Source organism: Cornus florida, unplaced genomic scaffold, assembly GCF_030987335.1.
Source record: "Cornus florida cultivar Cherokee Brave unplaced genomic scaffold, ASM3098733v1 CherokeeBrave_3.0.0_Hap2_Chr02, whole genome shotgun sequence".
Lineage (NCBI taxonomy): Eukaryota > Viridiplantae > Streptophyta > Magnoliopsida > Cornales > Cornaceae > Cornus > Cornus florida.
The window spans coordinates 74,902,983-74,916,808 of NW_026775572.1; the positions used below are offsets into that span (position 1 = coordinate 74,902,983).

At 37.4% G+C, this 13,826-nt stretch overlaps 1 pseudogene; it reads right to left on the minus strand.

The window, feature by feature from the left end:
• Window positions 1-7,499: 7,499 nt before the first annotated feature.
• Window positions 7,500-7,598, minus strand: LOC132297829 (small nucleolar RNA R71; annotated as a pseudogene).
• Window positions 7,599-13,826: the final 6,228 nt, after the last annotated feature.

The following is a 13,826-nucleotide window of genomic DNA, read 5'->3' on the forward strand; positions in this document are numbered from 1 at the left end:
ATCTTGGTGGGGAGCTGTCCTTGTGGTAGCCTTTGAGTAGCTCATGAGCAAGGAGGATTGGATTATTGATTTTTCTACCAGTGTATGAATGTAGACTGGGAAGGGTCTATGATGAATAGAAGGGTGGATTGTAGCTTGTAGGCAATAAGCTTGGCAATGACCTTGTAGATTGTATTGCAACATGAGATTGGTCTATAGTCATGCAGGGAAGTACGATTTTGGCGTTTTGGGACTAAGGAGATGTAGGTGTTGTAACGACCCGAACCCGAGGGCCCGAATCGCTAACCGGGTCCTTATCCGAATCCGAGGTCAACTAAGGGTACTACCACCCTTTCCTATGTCGATACATAATAATAATAATAATAATAATAATAATAATGATAATAATAATAGCAATAATAATGATGGGATCATAGCTATAAATATGTCAAAACAGTCCACTAACCCGTCAAAACCCGTAGAGGAGCGTCATCCGCCACTTCCCTTCCGTATCCTGAAAAAAATGTTAATTAATGGAGTGAGCTAAACGCTCAGTAGGAGGTGCCTAAGACACACCTCTTATGACCCCGTGAATCCACATAGAGAATAGAAAGCATGAGAACGGGATCATATCTCGGGAGTCGAATAAAACCACTGTATCATCAGCAAACATACATATATCAACCAACTACCAAATGCACCACGTATGCCAATGATGTGCCATGCCATGCAATGTCACTCCCCATTTCCGAAACAACACCGTTTCAACTTTCAAACCATTAGTGTAATCCGACCCAAGGCACCTCCAAGGCATCACGAAAAGGGGATTGGCTAACTATCCATGACCACGAGGCACCTCCAAGGCGTCGCATCCGGCCTAGTTAACTAAATCCCTAATCCTTTATAGACTACACTAACACCACGGACCACTAGGTGCCTCCTAGGCATCCGGTTTTCACAAACACTTTCCAAAACAATTTTCCCAAAATTATTTCATTTCATTTCAAAACAAATTTTCCCTTTCTTACCCAATGCAATGCATGAATGCTTCATGCTTTGATCACCATACCATGTCAAGTTCACAATTCCATACAATTCATCTATATCTCATTTGCATGCTTTTGGGAAAATTAAATTAATAAACTCTCAATTAACAATTTTGATAACATAGTATTTGACATTCAAGCATTCAAGTGCATATAATCAAAATCAATAAATAATACAAGCAATTTATATCACTTTCAACACATTATACACCTTATCATGCTCATTATACATAAAATGTCTATAACCATAAACAATACTCATAATTTAGTCAACAACTTAACAACTTTTATAAGAAAACTCACAAAAGTCAAAGAAAATTGTGAATTAGAAACCCCTACCTCCAAAAATTGCAAAATCCCCTAATTTGCCAAATCCAAACCCTAGAATTTGAAATTCTTAGGGTGCACTAAAACCACCTTTGCTCCGATCAAATCGAAGATCTCAACGCGCTCTCCGTTTCGCCGCAAACGGCTCCCAAAAATATCAAAAATTGAAGGAGAAATCTAAGTTTATATTGGAGAAAGAAAAAAATGAAAAAGAAAATGATACAGAGAGGAAAAAAGAAATTACGCAAGAAAAGGAAGAAGCAAAATGACCAAAAGCATATGTGGGTCCCATGGAAAAAAATAAATATAAAAAAATCATCTTTGTCATTTTATATATATATGTGTGTGTGTGTGTGTGCATACACTAAATCCACCACAACACATGTTTAAACACAGTCATATAAAATACATTAAATAATAATGCACGATATGCAATGGACCTGAAAAAAAATAATCCTTGTACTCAACAACTCCGGTAGCGGGTCCCACCAGGGACCTCCCAGCCCGAAAAATAGAAAAATGCCGAAATGGCAACTAGTGTATTTTCTAGTCCTGAATACAAGGAAATGCCCCAACCAACTCTCAAACACACGCGGCATAAACCACGATGTCCAGCACGTAAAACAAGAAAAAAAAGGAAAGAAAATCTCACAAAATAAAAAAATGAAAATATTACAATCTACCCTCCTTACAAAGATTTCATCCTCGAAATCTACCCTCCTTGAGGGAGGAGGCCCACAGCCATACATCTTCCCGAGAAACACCTCACCAAACCATAGGATTATGAGCTCACCAACCTTATTGCCTTGACACCGGAAGTCAAAAGACAATCACACACCACTACCACTAAAACACAATGTTCACCACCTTATGAGGGTACGCATCACTCATAACATAAAAACACAAAACACGGACATCGATCTACTCTACACTGCAACGTAAGACTTCAAAGCCCGAAAGAAGAATGGTCATAAGACCACTAAACATAACAACATCCAACCTCAACTCATCCTTTAGATGACACACAAAACCTCAGATAAGGAACACCGTCCATCTCACAATCAAGATCAACTCTAATATACATATCTCTGTCAGACCAAACACTCACCATCTAAAACCCAGCTACACCACCTCATATCAGTATAAGCAACCACCAACCGCACCATCCGGCAATCATTACACTTAACAACCTCAAGATGACTAAACAACAAATCTCCCAACGACTACATAATCATGAGTCACCAGAACAATAAAACGTACTATCATGAACCCAGGACACAAATCCTCAAAACAAGATCCTTAATAATCAATGGTCGTACCATAAACCTCTATCGAACACTTGATCCTACCTAATACACCTCGTTACCCGAGACAACCACCTGAATTCGCACTGTCACACTGACACAACCCGCAACTTTGTGCTCTCACTATTCCTAACAAGTCGAAACAATCATTGACCTTTGACCTGATATCATGCTAAAGAAGGATTGATTCAAGAGAAATGGTTGGCCAAGCCAGTCTCATCCTCGATCCAATCTCAGCATAGACGTCGTTCTTGTCCTCAAGTCTAAACCTCAAATATGATTCCACACTGTCCACAAAACAACCATAAGATTCATTCTCTATCAATCCATCATTTTACATAACCTTAACGACTATACAGTCACATATCTGCTCTAAAATCCCAACCATGCCTTGAACACACAACCCATAACAAATGAAAAGCAACACAGCACCAAATACCACAATCATCGACCAGCATAAGAGCTCTCCAATCTCCTCATAATACCCATACTAGGTAGACAACTCCATAACATATTCAATTCAGTTCTGACCTCGTCAAAACACACAATTCGACTATCTCATGCCTGAGATCTCAAAACCAAAGTCAATCTTTCCCATTTTTCCTAAATAGAATCCCACATTCACCTTCTCTAATCGCGTAATTCTAAGGCGACATCGACATTTATCCTCAAGACATTGCTCGTATTAAATGCCTATAAAAACATTCAAGTGTGTAACTCACATCACATCATCTAATCATCCTCAAACTTACAGTTCACAACACATCCCCTACCCATCACCGATAGTACCAGACATTGGAAACACACAATCCCTATTAGACAACTCTTGCCTCACACACCACTAATCAAGACCATTCTCAGAACAAGTACAACTAAAAACCAATGACTCTCCCTCTGTGGGAGTGAGTCGACCCTTCAACCAAACCTTTACCGGTGAACCCTAACAACACAATAACTCACATACAGGTCTATCCATCCGCAAACGCACACTACTCCTAGATGAAGAACAAGGCTCACGGCAACTAACATCCTTGCCAAGACTAGAACAAATGAAAAGGGTAATGAACCCCACTCTCACGAGAGACTGAAAACTCGTACTCGAATGCACCCGCACCCTATCACACGCTCCTCACCAGTTGTCCAACCATGGACACCCAATCTCACCTGAGATGGAATGAACTCCCTACACACAAGGAGAAGAACCAACTAGAAACACATACGTGACTACGATCTCGATTCCAAGCAACCTTGCCACTAACAGATCGTCACACACCATCAACACTAGGACCTCACAAACGCTACTCCGCAACACCTACGCTGATAAAAACTAACTAGATCCCTACCACCTATTCATCGAGTACTAAGATATAACTTACAACACAACCATCAGACAAGAGCATCAATGCTCACAACATACTAACACTAGAAACGATCACAACCCTTCGAACACCACGGCCCGTTCTACCTAGAACCAGTCACTCCCAACCGACAACCTCTACGTTATAAAATGACACTTTACCATCCAGTTCATCTCTACCTACCCAGGCGACACTACTCAATCACCGTGTGCACGAGACTCGTGACCTCAGTCACAACAACCCACTGACTCTTCAAAAGAAAAAGATGCCTACATGTCAACACCTCTTTCTATGGTTCTAAAGACTAAACTGACCACAATTGCCTCAATTAGCACATAACCCCATCATGATGAGCGCTGAAAAGTGCATATTTACACCACTTAAGCTTACGCATTCTAGCACCTTTATCTATCATACTTTACCTTTTTTGATTGATTTCGTATTATTTTCATTTTCAGGCACTTATCCCGAAAATAAGCTAACTCAGCCAAATAAGAGCTTAATTGAAGCAATTCTGGGATTAAACAAAGAAAAGAGCAAAGTGGAGAAAGAAGGAAGTAAATGAAGCCAAAGGTGACAAGCAGCAAAGTTCGATCGATCCAAGTTCAAGGTTCGATCGATCAAACAATGATCGATCTCAGCACTTCAAGATAGATCCAAGCCTAAACCCAAAAGCATAAAGTCCCAAAAGTTCGATCGATCTCATCCTTCGACCGATCGAACACTTTTGTCCTTATTCAAATGATTGATCCTATCCACAGCTGTACCACCCACTAACCACTTTTGTCCTTTTCCCATAAATATCTCCCAAAATATCTCGGATTTCTCTTTTTCCAAAAAGCTCAGCCAGTTGGATCGATCCAACCTAAGTTCGATAGATCTCAGCCAGTTTGATCGATCCAAGACCAAGGTTCGATCAATCGAATTCCTCCAGTGCGAAAAAGTTAAATTTCCATCTCATTGAAAGTTGTCCTTTATCCAATCATTATAGAATATTGTGTGCACGACCCCAGCTCATTTTGGGTGTCATTTTGACCTACCTATATAAGGATAAGGATTGCATTTTATAAAATGAGCCAATATTATTTTCATATCATCTCTTGGAGAGGAAGTATAGGAGAGGAGGCTAGAGACACCATTGGAGTTCTTCATCAACAAGGAGCAAATTTTCACCATGGAGTTAGCCCTTGAGGGTTAGAGCAACATCACCATGAGTGGCTAGACATCCTCTTGGGGCTAGAGTTAGCCCGAAGCATGCTTTCTATATCTTAATCTTGTGTATTTTTGAGGGATTAATGTTGTAGTTGATGTTTTGACACTTTGATATATATAGATCTTGTTTATTCAATGATTTATGTGGTTTAATGCTTCCAATTGATCATTTCATTCTATCCATATGTCTATGTATGCTAGAATAGATGTTTATGTGCTTGCCTCTAGATTTAGTATTATTGATGCATGTCTATGTGTATTGATGCTATAGATTTAGAGATTGTCAAAACATAGTGCTTAAAGGAATGCTCTTGTGATTTTCTTGATGATTCATACTTATTCCTTGATGGATTATGCCTCTCCCCTAGTTTATTTTCATGCTAATAGTGTAGATGTAGTGTAGTTGTAGTGTAGTGTTAAATGGGAGGACAATCTATGCTTATTGTTTGATGATCCAAGCTTTTGAATGAAAGTAACATATGTCTCTATCCTTGTATTGTATTTAGATTATGAGCTTAATGAAAGGATTAATGACTTGTTTTGATCTATTGTGTCTTTTACATGTTATTTAGACAATATATGCTTCATTGCTTAGATATATTGTGCCTTTCACACGATGTTTAGACAATACATGCTTAACTAGTCATCCTTGCTTATTGAATCAACCAAACACATACAGACCAATATTGCAATACACCATTTGCCCTCATTAATCACTTGTCAGTGATTTAGAAATGCATTGCTTGGTGGTGATCTCTAAACCCCAAGATCTCTCTCTCTCTTACTTACTCTTAATTACATTCTTTTGTTATCACTTAGTTTAATTTAGTTGCTCTCTAATCAACCAACCAACCAATTATTTGATCACTTGACCTACTAGCCCTAATAACGATTCCACGACATTGCTCGATCCTCACAAATCCCTTGGGACGATCCCTACTCGCCCTAGCTATATTTATAGTGAAAGGTAGTAGTGGCTTCTATAAATGTAAAACTCTTGGCCCTCGCCTTAAAATCCACACACTCTTCAAGCTTGATGTGGTAGGGCGGCACGAAACCGCATCAGTTTTTGGCGCCATTACCGGGGATTTGATTGATTAGATTTGGCAACATCGGAATTGTGGAATCAATTAGGATTAGTACTCTTTTGATTGTGTCTTTACTTTATTTTTATTTTTCATTTTGGTTACTTATTGTGTTATTCTTATTTGACAAGGTGTATTGTTGGAGAGGAAACAAGCAAAAGAGTCATCAAGCATTCAAGCAAGCAAAAAAAGTAAAAAGCTAAAAATTCTAAAAATTTGCTAAGCTAAGCTATAAATTTGGAGTTGAAGTGCTAAAGAACCTTTGTGAGACTTTCTTTACTCAATACCTTAGTTAAATCGTCGGCCCGCGTAGAGGCTTATTTTTAATTGTTTTGCATCATTGTTGTTAAAGCATAGGAGTATGAATTAAGTGTTTGTGGAAGAAGTCTAATTGCATTGTTGTGAAGGCATAGTGTTTGTCATTCTTTGTATTTCTTTGTGTTTTGCATTGTGCATGCATGGACGTCGTTCATTGAGACCAACTCTTGTCCCTCTTGATTTGCATCTTGAATCTATCATTAGAAATCCTAGGGGAAGAGGAACTTCAAATACAGCCAATCTATCAATGGATGACCATAATGACAATCATGTTGAGGACCTTGGTCACATAGACCAACAAGGTATCCTTCATCCCAATGTGCACAATGAGAACATACAAGTACCATTAGGCATGCCTAGGCCATTCATTCACCAACTATCACAACAACAAGGCCAAGTTCCATATGGAATGCCAAGGCCAATGTATGCTCCACAACCTCCCATCAAAAATCAAGGAATTCAAAACCAAGGTGTTCATGTTGCACCTCAAGTAGCTAATCCACCTCTTGCTTTAAGAGACCATTATATGCCTGATGAGTATAATGCACCTACATGCATCCAATTGCCTCCATTTAGAGCACATCATTATGAAATTAAGCCACAAACCATTCAAATGCTTCCTAAGTATCATGGACTTCCAAGTGAAGAACCTTACAAGAATTTGGATGAGTTTCTTAAAGTATGTTCCATCGTAAAATATACGGACATGCCGGAAGAGATTTTAAGACTCAAACTTTTTCCATTCACCTTAAAAGACAAGGCAAAGTATTGGTTTAACAATCTTAGGCCTTTTTCAATCACTTCTTGGGCAGAAATGCAACAAGAGTTCTTGAAGAAGTACTATCCGGTTTCTAAGACCAATGCCATGAGAACCTCAATTCGAGAATTTACACATGGGGATGGAGAAACGTTTTATGAGGCATGGGAACGCTTCAATGAATTGCTTAGGAAGTGTCCACATCATGACATGCCCAAATGGCAATTAGTTCAATATTTCTTTGAAAGCTTATCGGACAACTATAAGGGCATGGTTGATGCTTCCATGGGTGGCTCATACATTGATAGGCATGAGGATGACGTGTGGTGTCTCTATGAGAGCATGAGTAAAAATTATTTACATAGAACACTATCATCCAAGAATGGTAGAAATTCACAAGGTAGGAAGAGTGTTAGCTTACATCAAGTCGACTATTCAAATGAAATAGCCGCCAAAATGAAGTCTTTATCTCAAAGGTTTGATCAATTTTTTATTAACCAGAACTCGGCGAACCAAGTATCTTCCTTCCCTAACCATTCTCATCGTGCATTAAAATGAAACATGTATAACTTGTTCTAGTATTCTTCATTCTACTTCTCATTGTCCTCACGGATAAGTACAAAATGAACCTAATGAACAAGTCAATGCAGCTTTTGTGAACCAAGGGAACAATCCTTACGGTACTCATTATAATCCAAGTTGGAGAAATCATCTGAATTTCTCTTGGAAAAACCAAGGAGAGGGCTTAAACCCTTCCCAAGGCGGTTTTCAAGGGAAGTACATTCCACCTCTACTTCAAAACCAAGGATCCCAAGGTTATAGACCTTATCAATCACAAGGGAATCAATTTGCTAATTCTCATTTTCCCAACCAATCTTATTCCCAAGGTAATACTAGAAGTCTCGCCTTTGAAGAAAAAGTTTTGAGTGCTTTGGGCACTTTAGAGGCTAACACTCAATTGTTTCATTCTCACTCTCATCCTAAAATAAAAAAAATATAAAATATAAAATCTAGTGAAAAAAATAAGCGCACCTAGATGAATAAAGCTTTAATAAAATGTCCACTTTTTGTCTTGAGGATCGGTACTAGATTTGTGTGCTAGTTTGAGGGTAAGGATGTGATTAATTCTTTAGTTGGCTAAGATAACAACACATTTGATGCCGGTCCACTCAAAAGGATTCTAGAGTTGTTTGATTTGCATGATCATTTTCTTGATGTGTGGAGGATCATACTTGTTTGCTTGATGTTGTAATTTTGGGAGATTGCTTGGAAATGTTTGAAAAATTGCATACTTGAGGTAGTTTTCTCCCAATGCTTGTTTGCAATATTGGTGCCTCTTTAGAAATAATGAGCTTAATGTTTGTGGGTATCATTTCTAAAAACCCTCACGAGACTTCACTCATCCACTAGGGGTAACCTAGGGGTTTAAAAGGCTTGTTACATATGCTAAGTGCAATCGTGTTTCCTACGAAAGTGGCGTTATCCATTTATTGTTTTCTAGGTTCATACTTGTATACTTGTTCATTTCATTCCTTTACTTTCTAGTTCATTGCTAGGGACTAGCAATATTTAAGTTTGGGGGTGTGATGAGCACTGAAAAGTGCATATTTAAACACCTTAAGCTTAGGCATTCTAGCACCTTTATCTATCTTACTTTACCGTTTTAGATTGATTTCGTATTATTTCTATTTTCAGACACTTATCCCGAAAATAAGCTAACTCGGCCAAATAAGAGCTTAATTGAAGCAATTCTGTGATTAAACAAAGAAAAGAGCAAAGTGGAGAAAGAAGGAAGTAAATGAAGCCAAAGGTGACAAGCAGCAAAGTTCGATCAATCCAAGTTCAAGGTTCGATCGATCGAACAATGATCGATCTCAGCACTTTAAGATAGATCCAAGCCTAGACCCAAAAGCATAAAGTCCCAAAAGTTCAATCGATTCAACACCATTCTTTGATCAATTAAACACTTTTGTCCTTATTCAAATGATTGATCATATCCATAACTGTACCACCCACTAACCACTTTTGTCCTTTTCCCATAAATATCTCGGATTTGTCTTTTTCCAAAAAGCTCAGCCAGTTGGATCGATCCAGCCTAAGTTCGATAGATCTCAGCCAATTCGATCGATCCAAGACCAAGGTTCGATCGATCGAACTTCCTCCGGTACGAAAAAGTTAAATTTCCATCTCATTGAAAGTTATCCTTTATCTAATCATTAGGGAATATTGTGTGCACGACCCTAGCTCATTTTGGGTGTCATTTTGACCTACCTATATAAGGATAAGGATTGTTTTTTACAAAGGGAGCCAATATTATTTTCATATCATCTCTTGGAGAGGAAGTATAAGAGAGGATGCTAGAGACACCATTGGAGTTCTTCATCAACAAGGAGTAGATTTCCACCATGGAGTTAGCCCTTGAGGGTTAGAGCAACATCATCATGAGTGGCTAGACATCCTCTTGGGGCTAGAGTTAGCCCCAAACATGCTTTCTATATCTTAATCTTATGTATTATTGAGGGATTAGTGTTGTAGTTAATGTTTTGACACTTTGATATATATATATCTTGTTTATTCAATTATTTACTGAGATTAAGGTTTGAGAAAGAAAAGTTCAGGTTTTTTTTTTTTTTTTTTTTTTTTTTTTTTTCTTTTTCCGGTCTGGAGATCTTACCTGCTATCCTCAAATGCAACTTTTTAATAGATTAGGGGCACTTTTTAAATCAGGGGGTTTTGTGCAAATGTTTGAAAATTCAGGATTTTTTTTGCACTTTACCCTAAAAAAATATGCACGGTATAAACTCTTTTTTTTCTTTTTATTTTTATTTAATTTTTTTTTTTTTCGAAAGCATCATATAATCCCTTCTTAACAAATAAACCCCAAACGAACAAAAATATGAACTGTAAAGTGACGTGAGATGACAAATTTAACCTCCATGTATAATATTAATTTAAAAGTTTTTTTATATATATTTTAATTTAATAGTTATATATTTATATATAGGTATATTTCTTCTCTCTCCCCCCTTTTGTCTTTGTCGCAATTCTGATGAGACTTCGATCACAGCTACCCCTAAGCTAAGCTACACAAAACCCATATTTCTTTATCCCCTAATTCTTCTTCAACATGGTATCGCTACTCTCTCAACCCACCTCCATTCACACCTTAACCCACTCTCTCTTCTTCAACCCAAACCAACCCCACCATGCTCCCCTTTTTCAGTTCAAGCTCCGACTATGCCGACAACATGTCTATGTGATTCAATCGGAAATGACAAGTCTTTCTACCTGGTGTGGATGTCATCCTCAAGACCAAATTGCATGCAATGAAGTGTGTAGTGTAGCCAAGTTTAAATTTAGAAAATGTCACTACCACTTCCAACTAAAAATATAGCTAGAGTGAGTAAGGATTGTCCCAAGGGAAAGGAGGTGTATTTGTGATAGAAATTAATGCCGGATTAGTAGGTCGAGTGATCAAAGATTGTTGGTGATTGATTAATTAAGTTGCAATGCAATTAATGATTAATGCAAGTAAAAATAGAGCAATCTAGAAAGTAGGGAAAAGATATAGAAACGAGGTCTTAGGGCTTAGAGTCACCACTAAGCTTCACTTCATCAAACACTAGCAATTGGATATTAATGGAGAAATGTAAATTGTAACTTGTATGTGCGTGACATCAATTGAACTTAAGCATGAATGGCAAATAAGTATAGATTGTCTAACCAATTTTAATGAAACATATCAAATGAGACCTAAATTTCATTCAATTAAACCACAATTGATACACACACAAATATCTAGAGATATGCACTCTTTGCATTCACAAGTATGGAACATCAAGAAACAAGAACGGATTGTTCACCTACCTAAGAAATTAAAATAACTACATTACAACTAGGCTAGAGACATGAAATTAAACTAATTACACTAGAGATGTGATACAATCTATCAAGAAACAAGTGTGAACCGTCAAATAAATCACAAGAGTGTTCCATTAAGCACCATGCCTTGACCATCACTAGATCATTCATCAACACACATAGACATACATCAATTTCATTAAATCTAGAGATAAAAACATGAACATCAATTCTAGTATACATATACATATGACTATAGCCAAATGATCAATTGAAAGCATTAATCCATATAAATCAAGTAGAAATCACAAGATCTATATATATCCATGGTCAAAACATCTATTACAATTAAAATCCCCAAAAACACACAAAAGCTAAGTTTGAGAAGCAAGCCTAGGGGCTATCTCTAGCCCCAAGAGAAGGATTTAGCCACTTATTGTAGTGGACATGGAACATTCAAGGGCTAGCTTGGAGGTTGGCATCATCATTTTCATCCTTACTTTCTTCCCAAAACCCTAGTTTTAGGGAGAAAATTTATTTTTTTCTATTTTTTCTTATGTCTAATGTCTATCTCTATTGATGATACAATAAAAATTGTTCAATAAATTAATTACACATTCCTTTGAGTAAGGACCAAGTCAGAATTATAGCCTTTGATTGGAGAAAATTCGCAACTACACTGGGCGCGCTTGGGAATTAGACAGCTCACTGCCAGCAGGCATTTTGATTGATCGATGATTTTCGATCGATCAAACATTTAGCTTCGATCAATCGAAGCTGTCGTGGCATCAAAAATATCTTCTGGCCTTATCTACTTTGCTGAGCTGGCACTGCCTTCATCTCGATCGATTGTAATCTTCTTCAATCGATCGGGACTCCCCTTCGATCGATCGAAGTTCCTCTAGTATATTTTTCTTGGCTTCTTTCCAACTTTGCTCCTTAGCTCTAAAATTGAGCTAAATGGTTCTTGTTAGCCTGTTTAAGCTTTATTAACCTGAAATAGGCAAAAACACAAATAAGTATTCAAGACACGAAAGTAAGACAGATGAATGGACTAAAATACCCTAACTTAAGTGCTAAAATGCGTCACATTTGAGCACTCCTCACACCCCCAAACTTAGACATTGCTAGTCCCTAGCAATGAACTACAAGGAAAATAAAGAAATAAGCAACTAAGTAATTATGAACTAGAAAGCAATTAAAGGATAACGCCACTTTCGTAGGGAACACGATTGCATTTAGCGCATGCAACAAGCCTTTTAAATCCCTAGGTTACCCTAGTAGACGACTGAAGTCTCGTGAGGGTTTACAGAAATGATACCCACAAACATTAAGCTCTCTCTCACAAGAAAGGCACCAATATACAAAACAAGCATTGGGAGAAAATTATGCAATTTTTCAACCCTTTCCAAGCAATTCTCCAAAATCTCAACATCAAACAAGCAAATATGGTCCTCCACACATCAAGACAATGATCATGCAAATCAAAACATCTCTAGAATCCTTTTAATTAAACCGGCATCAAATATGTTGCTATCTAAGCCAATTAAAGAAATAATCACATCCTTACCCTTAAACTAGCACACAAATCTAGTATCGGTCATCAAAATAAAGAGTGAACCTTTTATGAAAGCTTTATTCATCTAGGTGCGCTTATTCTTTTCACTCGATTTTTTTTTTTTTTTTTAAAACTATCCTAGAGAATCAAAGATGGAAGCATAGTGCAATGTGTTAACCTATTAAGCTTTCTAGCGATCCATGAGGTTGAGCATTAGGTCAATGACTCCCAAACCAGAGGGTTTTAGGGCAATAGGTATTTAAACACCCCAAGAACTTACAAGCTCAAATCAACTAGATTAAAAATCAAAACAATCTCCATCTAATCATTTTCCACTTCTTACCTTTTGGGAGAAGTCCTCACTTTTTTATTACTTTTACAACTTCTTCTTCTTTTTTTTTTTTTTCTTTTTCTTTTAACCTAGAGTTTGGACCTTCCACCTTTCAGCGCGAGAAATTCAGTACTTGATGAGGCTAGAATCCCGGCTACTCAATGAAAATGGATTGTTATCCACTTTTGTCAAGATGAAAGCTTTCAATGCACTACTAGCTCAATTGAGATATAACCAATTCAATAATCAACAAAGCATGTACCCCACAAATGAATGCTAGTGTGCGCCTGTGCTAGTGTAGAATCCTAGAGTGAATCTCAAAATAATCACAATATCAGGATGATGTGGACCACAAATGCAAGCAAGATATCAATCTTTCAAAAAATTTACTCCTAAATGGTATCCACAAGGCATACAAGAAGTATTGGACTCTCAAGTCAAGTCATTTTTAAATTCTAAGTAACATGGTCCTAAAAAGATCAAAATCATAGTCCAAGACTCTCAAATCAAATCACATGCATAGAAAGTAAGTGTGACATGTAAAGTATGAAAATTCACCCCAAAAATTAATTTGTGCATTATCCTCAATGTGCAAAGAAGTAACAGATAATGGAAAGATAAAACCAAATGGGTGAAGCACAAAGGACCCGGCAACGGAAGCTCAACTTAAGAAGGCATACCCCCAAACTT